The sequence below is a fragment of the Colletes latitarsis genome, chromosome 11 (genome assembly GCF_051014445.1).
Source record: "Colletes latitarsis isolate SP2378_abdomen chromosome 11, iyColLati1, whole genome shotgun sequence".
Taxonomy (NCBI): Eukaryota; Metazoa; Arthropoda; class Insecta; order Hymenoptera; family Colletidae; genus Colletes; species Colletes latitarsis.
This window is the reverse complement of record NC_135144.1, coordinates 25,411,173-25,423,828: the sequence shown is the minus strand read 5'-3', so window position 1 is coordinate 25,423,828 and position 12,656 is coordinate 25,411,173. Positions and strand designations below refer to the sequence as shown.

Genomic DNA, 12,656 nt, shown 5'->3' with positions numbered 1-12,656 from the left:
TCTTCCTTCTTCTCTTTCGTACGCTCTCCGTAACCTAACCTCTAACGCCTCTCACGTTGCACGCGCAACAGCCACGGAATCGCGTTACTCGACTTCCTTAATTTGCATGCTAATAGAGGCACAGGCGAATCGCGGATAATTAAAGGCCCATTGTTGCACATGGAAGACCGAGCTCGCGCAACTCGAGCGTGTAAATTTTCCTGCATTTCTGCCCCGTACACTTTCGCCATTGGTCTCGCGTCGAGGGGCTTCGGGACGCTTGTAAATATTTCACGATCTGTCCAACGGACGCCCGGATCAATCGTTCTCGTCCCACGGTTCATTAACTATTTAGGTTTCGAGTACTTTGAACCGGCGCGCGATCGGTTCTCCTTTTTCCTCGCGACTTCTTGCTAGACGCTGCTCGAGAGAGTAAAATCCTTGGGACCTGTTCTTTGCGATAGGATATTTACGGAATTATGAATCTCTTTTTGCGATTCTTCTATGTAAAAATTCTCCTTTACGATTTGCACCGATTACAATGTGAATATACCGATTCGAAAGCACGAAAAATGGACGGTGAATTCTGGTTACATCGCGTTATTGTTTCGCTCAGACAGGCTGGTCAACGCCCCCGAGAAAAGTTACTTAACGCTTCCGCTCGTGGCGCGTTAAATTAAGCACATTGAATTTCATATGTTCTAAAACAAAGTGGAAGAAATTTTACCCGTTAATTCACGGTATTCCTAGAGTACGCTGATGCTATTGAATGTCTACTTTCTCGTGGAAAAATTCTAATGTACTTGCCTCTTTCTACGCTGTGATTATCGTAATTTTTTATTTGGAATCGTTGCTTTGAAAACAAACAATTTATTTATAGTATGAATTTATTTTACGGGAGTTGTTTTCGTTCGAATGCCCCACCCTGTATATTAAACCCAGGAATAAATGGACCACTGTAATAACAAATACGGTGAATATGACCTAATTTTTTTCGATAAAAAAATATTTTCGTCTCCTACACGTAAAAAACATTTGAACGTTCGCAAACTCCAGAGGAAATTAAGAAACCAACAGCTGTCGGCCATCTTTGTTCAATAGATTATAAATTCGATAAAATATACGGAACGACTCAACGACAAATAATTGAAAAATAACATAATATACAGTGATAACATGTTAAAAAGATTGAGAATCGTTTGGATAAGCTATTTATTAGTTTTTAAAATATTACTCGCGAAGTATTTCATTGATGGTGGAGATTGATGCCATTTAATCTACACAGTTTGCAGAGAAAGTGAATGGTATCACCGTGGAATCCTGCATTTTCATGAGCTTCGAAGTTATTAAAGCGAAATACTGATTCATATCTGTTGCATCCAGGAGAACTTCGTAATAGCGCGTCTTAATAATTTTGTAACGAGATACAGCGTAAAATTTATTCCTAGAATTCATGAATCGACATAATTTGGCCGTCGTTGTGAAACCTCGTTAATTAAATCTGTTTCTCGTATAGTATATTCACGAGGCCTTTCTTCGGTGTAAATTACGTAAAAATATTAATTTAAAAAAATATTTCACCCAGATAGGAGCGTGAATTCCAGCGAAAAACATTTTTCATTGTTAATTCGAACAGCTTACACTGGCTTATCCTCCGGTTGCTGAAGTCACGGGGTTCAGAGATCAACGGCTCGTGACCACCTGTTCCACACTGATGTTTCATTGTTACTCGTGGCATGGCAGAAGCCGCAGTTGTTCCTGGCATGATATTTAGCCGGATACGGGATGCGGCTACACGCTCCACTAACTTTCCCAACGTCTTTTATCACCAAGACGCCCGCAGGCTTCGGGAACGTCAAACGTCGAACCGGGATTTTAAATATAAACGTAAAACCGTTCACGCGAGAACCGTAACAACAGATGGTAATTTAACACCACACCTAACAAAGGGGTAACAGAGCTCCCAACACGCCTAACCTCAAATTGACACGGTACAAGAATCACGATTACACGAATAACATTCTTTTCATATCTTCTTTGCTAATTTTAACTTGTACGGTTGCACAGTTCGAGAAAGTGAGAGATATACATAATTATTACGATTATTCAGTCTGAATCACGACGATAATCGACAGTCTCGATCGCATTGCAAACGAAACCAGTCGACTCCGTGTCAAACAAAGGGCAATTGAACTCCTAGCACGCCTAACCTCAAATTGACACAATACAAGAATCGCTATTATTCGTTTCTCATACAAAAGACACGAACACAATTCATAGTACAAGATCAAAACTGTACTTTTATCGAAGAACTTTTCTTCTTTCTTTTTCTTCTCAAATCTGTTTTCAAGTGCAATGCCACTAGAAACACAGTTCAGAAAGTGGCTCGAACCACGACGATCGCTTAACCTCAAATTGACACGGTACAAGAATCGCAATTACACGAATAACATTCTTTCGATATCTTCTTTTCTAATTTTAACTTGTACGGTTGCACAGTTCGAGAAAGTGAGAGATATACATAATTATTACGATTATTCAGTCTGAATCACGACGATAATCGACAGTCTCGATCGCATTGCAAACGAAACCAGTCGACTCCGTGCCAAACAAAGGGCAACTGAACTCCTAGCACGCCTAACCTCAAATTTACACACTACAAGAATCGCTATTATTCGTTTCGCATACAAAAGACACGAACACGATTCGTGGTACAAGATCAAAACTGTACTTTTATCGAAGAACTTTTCTTCTTTCTTTTTCTTCTCAAATCTGTTTTCAAGTGCAATGCCACTAGAAACACAGTTCAGAAAGTGGCTCGAACCACGACGATCGCTTAACCTCAAATTGACACGGTACAAGAATCACGATTACACGAATAACATTCTTTTCATATCTTCTTTGCTAATTCTAACTTGTACGGTTGCACAGTTCGAGAAAATGAGAGATATATATAATTATTACGATTATTCAGTCTGAATCACGACGATAATCGACAGTCTCGATCGCATTGCAAACGAAACCAGTCGACTCCGTGCCAAACAAAGGGCAACTGAACTCCTAGCACGCCTAACCTCAAATTTACACACTACAAGAATCGCGATTATTCGTTTCTCATACAAAAAACACGAAAGACGTAACACGAACACGATTCGTGTTACAAGATCGAGACTGTACTTTTATCGAAGAACTTTTCTTATTCCTTTTTCTTCTCAAATCTGTTTTCAAGTGCAATGCCACTAGAAACACAGTTCAGAAAGTGGCTCGAACCACGACGATCGCTTAACCTCAAATTGACACGGTACAAGAATCGCGATTATACAAATAACATTCTTTTCATATCTTCTTTGCTAATTTTAACTTGTACGGTTGCACAGTTCGAGAAAATGAGAGTTATATCCAATTATTATGATTATTTAGTCTTCCCCGTTTGAATCACGACGATAATCGACAGCCTCGATCGCATTGCAAACGAAACCAGTCGACTCCGTGCCAAACAAAGGGCAACTGAACTCCTAGCACGCCTAACCTCAAATTTACACAGTACAAGAAACGCGATTATTCGTTTTTCTCTCTCAGAGATAGGCAATCTATGCAAATAAAATTCTTTTGATACCTTCTTTTCTAATTTTAACTAGGTTACGTCGTACGAAAAGATGAGAAACATCCAATCGTCACGAAATTTTTTTTTTGTTAGGTTTAACACTAGTTTTATCGTTCTGTATTGTTCTAAGCTTCATTTTAGAACTTCCAACTCGATGGCTCCCTGATAAAAGACGATGTGTCTTTGTTTTTGAGTTTTGCCAACAACGAATAATAAAAGCAGTCGCGTCAAAGGCTTCTGGGTTAATGAAAATAGCTAATACCTCAAAAGTTTCAGGTTTTTTGCTCGTAACGTTATGTCGACGGTCGCAAAAAAAAAAAAATGTAATAATACTTTTACTGTACACACGACGGAAAAAGTGACGAGCGAGAAAACAATGGACAGACAGAAAACGAACAGAATGACATAATAGTGATGTTAACGGGATTAAAATTTTTGTTTCGACTTTGAAATTGTATTCACGATCCCTGAATTCTTATCTTATACACTCTGCATTGATAAAAATTTTTCTGAGAAAGAACAATACAAAGAAAAGAATACAAAAAAAGAGGAATTTAAACGGTTTATTGAAATGTTACTTTTATTCTCTGTTATCGTACGCACACTGTAATTAGTATAATTATGTTCAAGACATTGGCCCAGGTAATATACGCTTATGGATCGTCTGCGAATAACTGATTACTAAATACAGAGTGAGTCACGCAACTGGGACGGGTCGTACTTCCGGTATCGTCGTAGACAGAAACAAACGGTAGAGGAAAAAGTTGAATAGTACAACGAGACCTATCTTCCTATGGCCTCACTGTTCTATACGTGTGACTATGCACCTGTCGAATGCAATTGCATTTTTTTTTTTTTTTTTATTATACCATCCGTTTTAGGTTCAACGATTCTTGTCGTTATGCGAACGAAAACATTAATGAAAGGTTTTCGAAAGAAATTTGCGAAATCTGTTTTCACTGAAGATTTAAGTTTTTGTACAGGTATGAATTCTTTTCAAGTTTAAATGTCTGGCGATTTCAGAGCTGGTGAATCGAAGTATTTTTACAATATTCGAGGACAGATGAACAAATTTTTATATTGATATTTATATTTTGTACGAGTAGTGTGTTGTGTGGGAGTTCCATATGTCGCTTGTTTATACATGAAAAAAAAACTGCACAGACGCCTTATCGACGGATAACGCGGTTTTGCGTCAAACTGACTATTGTCATCTGTTACAAACGGTGTTGCACTCGAATACCGCGTACAGAATATCAGCATTGCGTATATTTAACTATTTTTTCAGATTTTTAGCAAACAATTTTCCGAATTTTAAAAGTACCACTCAAAAATTGGTTTGGTATAATCGTCTGGAATAATCATACAAAATTAAACTCTGAAATTAAACTTAAAAACTATTGAAGTTAACCAATTTTTAAAATTGCTATGAATTAAAATTATAATCGATACGAGCCCTATTGGTATTGTAAAAGTAAAATTGCTACGACTTCTCTGTCGAGTACATAGTACAAAGTAAAGTTTACGGTAATCGAAACCGAGGAGTTGAATTTTTTATTCGATTGTTCAACTCGCTGAATTCGAGTGTTTGAATATTTTATGTCTCGAGTGTGCTTCTTGCTTCTTGGCGAGACAGAGTAAAATTACGTGTCCGTAAATTGCAGAGGATGCAGAGCGATCCACGAGGAAACCAAACAACTGTAAAATTCAAGGAAACCATAGTTTGATCATTGAAACGAAGGTAATCGAGCATGTAACGACTCCTCGACTTCCTTGTTTCTCTAAATTATTACAAACTGCACTTTCATCGCGCTTCTCGCTTTCCTTTCGCAAATAATATTGTCTTACTTGGTACAACGTATTTATTTTTCATTCATATTCGTTCAAATGTAATTTAGCGATTCTACGTGTGCTTGTAACAATTAATATTAAGAACTACAAAAGGTGGCTTTTATCAAACAATTGCACGATTAGCTAACGAAAGATTTGATCGATTAGCTTCGAAGTCACGTGCAAATCGATCGTCCTTGTTACTGCAAGAGCACAGGCTTCACAATGCGTAAAAATAAAACCGAAACAGGAGACAACCAGGCGTGGTCGTTACATGGATTCATTGTGATGTAATTATTCACGCCATTGCGATGGAAAACCGATTATACACGTCACTTCGATATCGACTACCTCCACCAAAGATGTTACCTAACGCTTGATACATTACAGAAAAAATAACTTTCTAAGATTAAAAAGTAAACTGATTCAAAATAGAATTCGTTCAACCTCTTACAAGGCTTTATTATTTAAAATCGAAATTGATTCGAACATAAATTTTCGTCCCTTGATCACAACTAAACCTCTAAAACTTCGACACTGGCAACACAATGCAAATTTCGAAAATTCAACACACTAATAAGGACAGATTGATTCGCGTTACAAGATCGAGACTGTACTTTTATCGAAGAACTTTTCTTCTTCCTCTTTCTTCTCAAATCTGACTTCAAGTGAAATCGATGCCACTAAAAAGAGTTCAGAAAGTGGCTCGAAACACGACGATCGCCTAATCTCAAATTGACACGGTATAAGAATCGCAATTATTCGTTTCTCACACAAAAGTCACGAAAGAAAAACCCTCGACAAATCTGTCTCCAAGTGCAATCGATGCCACTAAAAAGAGTTCAGAAAGTGGTTCGAAACACTACGATCGCCCGAGCGAAGGGGGATCGATCGGTTTTACATTAGCCACGGTTCTTTTCACCAGAAACAATTTTCCCCCCGCGAAGACGGAAAACCACGTGTTATTTTCCGGATTATTTGATCTGCAAACGTCGTTACGTTGCTGGACGATACTACCGATCCTCGCTTTATCGGACGAAACTTCGAAAACGATTTCATAGACACTGCCCGACGATTTTTCCCCTCCCCCCCGGGGGTTTCCGGGTTTTCAATTCCACGGAAAATTTCCTCCATCCACTCTAATCGGAGGCGCCGCGGAGAACTTTAAATTTTAAACTCAAGCCAGGAAGAACTTTAAAAGTTCCGCCACGAAACTCCGCTCCAACTTCGCGAATAAAGTAAAAACGTTTCACCGTAAAAAATCATTTTTAAACACGATTTACTGTAGTATTTACGAGCGGTATAATGGAAGAATTAATTAATTTGATGCAACTTTGTTTGCGTGGCTGTGGTAATGAGATTCTATATTCGAAGTAATGGCGGTGGTTCGAAGAAACTTGAGAAATAAAAGTAGAAAATTAGATCAATTTAATTTACGATACATCGTTCGAGCAGAACAGCAAAATGAAATATTAACTTTTAGCTACTGGTATTTCGAATTTGTCGAGACCATCCTCAATTTTTTAAATGGCGTCGTTACATTCTAGTATCCGACGAAGTGTTGTTGTTGGGGAGTAGAGCCTCAAGCTCGAAATCGTTTCAGGCCATTATTTCATGAAGAGCATTGTATGTACCAGAGGAGCACGACTATGAATACGAATATCGGTACTGTTGCAGATACCGCTGTCCAATTATTCAATGACGAACCACGGCCTTGCCTCGCCTTTTTCAACAACGATGTCCCATTACGCTCTCTTAGTTTATTTGCTACTGAACGGCGACGTCCCGGTTTGATTGTTTACTCGCGGTAAACGCTGGAAAGCACGCCGGTGAATTTTTCCACCGTGATTTCACGGAGTTGTTTCGCCGTGCATGGCGACACACAACTTCGGTCAACAATATTTAATTGTTTACTTTTCGAGTAGTCACTCGTGCTCGAATATACACTCCAATATATAAAAAAGTATACTTTTAATACTTCTGCAATTATTTCGCTGTCGTTAACGCTAGAACTACCGGAAGCTTAAAAATTGTAAAAAATTTACTCGACTGGGTTTTTGCAACCGTGGTTTTTTTATAACATTTATCTCCCATTGCATAATACATTTTTTCAAGTATCTATTAATGGTCGATAGTTCCGCATAAACGAGATTCATTCATCTCTCGTACTCGCCACCAGAGGTCTACGCTCTCGTCTCTCTCACAAATGGTCGACTGACCCCTCCGTTCCTATATATACACTCCTCGATCGACAACCTGCTGGGAAGCTTTTACTCGGATGAGTGTCTTTTCTACCTTCTTACGATCTTTCTCTTTCCCTTCATCTGGCAAAAGCAGCGGTTACAGTTACATAATTGTTACGTTCGATTTGATTCGACACCTTTCTGTCGCTCGATTTCGTACCGACGATTCAGCGAAACGACACACGATGCGCCTCAATAACGATACTCTTGCACAGGAACCCCCCGGAGTCGATTCAGCGAAATTGCAATGCCCCGTCAGCCGGCTGCTAGCTGCTTCGCGATCCCATCGATCATGCATAAAACCCCGGTATACAAAGCACGGCGCGAGGATCGAGTTTATCATCGCGAACGCAGTCGTTCCCGGCAAATATCATAAATTGTTATCGTCAATGTTGACTCTGAAACTGGCGTTGCGAGCGCTAAACCGTCAGACCGACTAGTCTATAACGCGCGACTTGCTTCCGCGATGATCGAGAAGCGCTGGAAATCTCAACGTCGTCGAGTAACTTTTACGATCGAAGGAAATCAGTTTTGAAAAATTCCATTGCTGAGAAAAATTCGAATCGGTTCGAATATGGTTTGATGCTTGGAACTAGACTTTACTTAATAAATAAAATATATTTTTAAGGTCCCCTTCTTACAAGACAAAGTTCTACTCTTGGTATTATAGCATATACGAAGTTTGTATCGTAAATAGAAGACCGTCGAATAGCGAAAAATTTTTTCAAGGCAGAACAATAACATTGTTGCGTAGACAATGACAGAAGTCTCGTTGATGCACTTTTTGCTTTCAAGGGTAATGGCACGCGATTTGAGCCTCCCGCGTGGATAATTCATGTCTTTTTTCCCTCCCCCCCTCCTCCCATCAGGAATTCCCCGGGCATTCATAATTTCATCACTTTCGCTTCTTTTCCCGCGCACGGTAATAACGGGCGTCTCGTTCGAAGTCTAACGGGGGGGCATTGTGTGCCAGGAGAACGCCGGTTTTGTCGCCGCGACGGCGATTGCAAAACGCCGCGCGCCAAGAATTATTCATACGAACAAGAAGGTTCCATTGTTATTCGTTTGTCTGGGAGCAGGCAACGTAACGGACCCGCGAACCCGTGGAAATTGTACCGAGAATATTTCCACGGTTACGAGTCATCTGATTAATCGCGGCTGTCTGTAATCCTCATCAGATTTGTCGTGGCTGATAAATCCCCGTAATTACCCCCGCTTGATCGTACCGTGCAAGAAAGCGTGAAACTGTTACAACTGTTTCGCTCCTAATTAGTCGGAGAGCACACTCGTTGCGCGAGAAATAATAATTGATCTGTTTGCGCATAATTATAGACGAGTAACGCACACATCCATTGTTGTGTCAGCGCAATGGAAGTGTAGTTCAAGTTCAGAGATATTCGCGGTTTTATATCGATCGTTTTCTTGCAACTTCTTATTCTTATGTGTGCGAGAGGTCCTATCGAAGAGGAAAGGAGAGGCTTCTAGTGGCCTCAACAGTGAAGCATCCTAGCAGACTATTGAGTAGTCGAGCGCTTGCGAGAGAGAGAGAGAGCATAGCCCTCTGGTGGCGAGTACGGGAGGCGATGACCCCACATGCATTTACTATATTGGATAGATTACGTGTGTATCGACTTACATGCAATTAATGTGTAATCTGAACCGTGGCGAGGCAGAGGGAGCAGACGTCCCCGGCCGCCATTTTGCGAGGGTCTCGAGCGTCCTGAAAATTAAAGAAATAATTCTATTTAGCTTCTGCAAAAGTTCGAGAAATTCTCTTGCGACGATGCAGACATTCGTATTTAATATTTATTTATTAAAAGAACGGAGAATCATCCTGTGGAGAAAATGTGTTCTATTTATAACTGCATAAGTGTTTCATTACAGTCGCTGATAACACTCGTCGTGGGTCTTTTATGGTCTAATTTTGTAGAAATTTAACGATCAATAAATCCATATAACTTCGTCCGAAATAATACCGTGACGCAATTCGTTCGTCTTAATCTTCGTATGATTATGCACGTGTATTAAGACGGATCTTTTATCGAGCAACAAAAGATCGAGAAGAAGCACCTAATTTAATTCGAACTGTAAATTTCAAAGTAAAATTAATTTACGTTTACAATAACATTTCAAACGAAATCCTATTCCGGTTCGCTGCGTTAGTTTATTGCACAAGAATTTATCACGCGACTCCGCCGTATCAGATTCACGCTTCGCGCAACGAATATTTACGAAACGAAATAGAATAATAGAAACCGCGATTAATTCGAAAATACGGATGCTGCGATTCAATTGTTACGATATGCAAAAGTGTTGCATAAATCGAGCCTAACGTAAAGAATGGCACTAATTGTAATCCCGATGCTGGATTTGCATGAACATTGTCAAACAAATGCGCTTATGCATCGGTATGACATTAAGAATTAATAGCGTCGGATATAAAAATCGATCGGTTACATAATATTACGTGTAAACTGTTAATGCAAATTCCAATTGCCTATTATTCTCCCATATGTCATTCTCGAGCCAGCGTAATGCGTAATTTACGTTGTTCGAGCTGATTTATTAACGCGATTTCGGGCAAACAAATTATCTCGTTTGTCTTTAAAATACACAAAATTCCAAGAGCCCAGATCGATGATGAAACATAATGATTTGCACTTACGCGGGAACTTACGAGACGAATATATTTCACGCTATTAGCGCGCACTGACAGGTTATTAAGGATACTAAATCCTCCGATATTCTATTCCATCCCTCTACGATATGATTCATTTCTCAAGGCAGAACTCGATACGCGCGACTTAACTTATGCGCCAACGATTTTTCGAGAAGTCATATTAAATTCCACCACCGCAAATTTCCAAGCGAGAAACACGTCTCTCGGTCAGCGAAAAATTCTGTTTTATCGATATTCGATGAAAAACGTTGACTTTTCCTCGACTATAGAAGCAACCGGAAGTCATACGACGCCCGATCGGAATTGCACGGAGAGTGCAACCTTTCAAGAATAAAAATTCTATCGCGAATTCGTGATAAATGTGTGTTTGTATCCCCATTATTCTAATAATGGCGTTGTTGAATATTGCGAGCCAAATCGAATGTCGGTCACCGGTGACCCCCCACAGCATTAAACGTGTCAAATAGAACGAATGATCGGTAACTCTGAATCGAAAATCATTGCAAATTGATTCAACGATTAATTGCAAGGCTCTAAAAATATCGTCAGCCTAACAAAGTCTACGTCCACGCTAAAAGCACTTTCATTGATCGTCGTTTTTGGGGATACTCGGTTATTAAGGCGATCTTGTTGATATTCACCACGCAAACAGTCGCGACGCAGATTCTAGGCCGGTTGTCACCCTGTTGCCCTCTCTCAGGACGAATTGGTCAACGCCCCTAATTGTCAGACGACTGAAAAGCTTGCGTCGAGCACCGAGTCGACGGCCAAGTTTAGCAATCTAATTGTAAGTCCACGATTCCACTTCTCAAATACAACAGTAGATTTAATTCTTTTTTTCATCGTTGTAGTATCTTTTAAATAGAATTATTTCTTGAAATCCTGGTAACCAACATGGCGGATAAAGAAACGTACTAATAAGATACTTGATAGTATTGCAACATCCGCGCTTCCGGTCGATCCGGAAGCCCGATGACGCACCAACACAGAAAATTGATAGATTATTGAACGTCAGGAGAGAAGCGACCCGCGAAATGGATCGACCAACGATGTGTTTCAATTACGATGGTTGATTAAACGGAACTATTACAATCGTATTTTCTCGTAAAAGAAAGAATGGAGGATCTCGATTAATCGGTTTAATCGGAAAACAGACAGAGAGAAAATAACTAAAAACTCATTTTGAATTTAAAATAAAATTCTTATTTCATTGCATTGAACCAAAAATTCTATGAAAAGGTTCTCGTTATTATGAACGTGCAGTGGTCTTGAAAATAATTGTTACAAACTGTTATTTTTCTGGTCACGAAATTGTATAAAATATATTTCGTTCCACCCCAAACGACCAAATCCGTAAACGAGTCAATTAACCTCTGTTAGACAATCTCTGTAAGTGATACTCCAGCTAACCTCGGAGTCAACTACCGTTCATCACGAAGTACATAACGTCTCTCAATAAGACAAACCTTACAAATTGCATTATTCGAGATAGCGATAGTCTTTCCTATGAAATAGAGAATCATTGATAATGCAATAGTAAACATTTTCTTATCGATGAAATGTGAATCACGTAATTGATTGAAAATACACATCACGTTCGAAACGTCTTGATAACCATGATGTTGTATCTCTAATCAATAGAGATTTCTTATTCATGCAATTTTTACTCTATTTTACTTTGAATCAAGTATAACTTGTTTAAGAATTTTTATATCTTCTCGTTACAACATTATAATTTGGTAAATTTTTAATATTAAAACGAATCGCAACAAAATGTATAAATGTATGTAATTTCAAATCGTTCTGGAAAAATTATTTTCGGTTGTGGCGGTCAATTACAATCATTTTTGGTGAATAGACATACCCTCGAAATCCTGCGCATTTTCGAGAAAAAAATTCGAGGAGGTGTGAAATTTTTCGACGAAAAAAAAAAATTTCAAATCGTTTTGGAAAAATTATTTTCGGTTGCGGGGGTCAATTACAATCATTTTTGGTGAATAGACATACCCTCGAAATCCTGCGCATTTTCGAGAAAAAAATTCGAGGAGGCGTGAAATTTTTCGACGAAAAAAAAAAATTTCAAATCGTTTTGGAAAAATTATTTTCGGTTGCGGGGGTCAATTACAATCATTTTTGGTCATTACACATATCTCCAAAATCCTATCCACTTTCTAGAAAAAAATTCGAGAAGATTCGAAATTTTTCGACAAAATTAAAAAATTTCGAATCGTTCTGAAAAAATTATTTTTGGTTGCGGGGGTCAATTACAACCATTTTTGGTGAATAGACCTACCCCCGAAATCCTGCGCATTTTCGAGAA

The 12,656-nt window shown here is 39.0% G+C and overlaps 1 protein-coding gene across 2 annotated transcripts in view; it reads right to left on the bottom strand.

Moving 5' to 3' along the window:
- LOC143348266 (uncharacterized) overlaps positions 1-12,656 on the bottom strand; it is a 66,505-nt gene that overhangs the window by 39,611 nt on the left and 14,238 nt on the right. For both annotated transcript variants that reach the window (XM_076778286.1, XM_076778285.1), the window contains exon 3: positions 9,293-9,376. The gene's annotated coding sequence lies outside the window, so the exon portion shown is untranslated. The remainder of the gene's footprint in view (positions 1-9,292; positions 9,377-12,656) is intronic.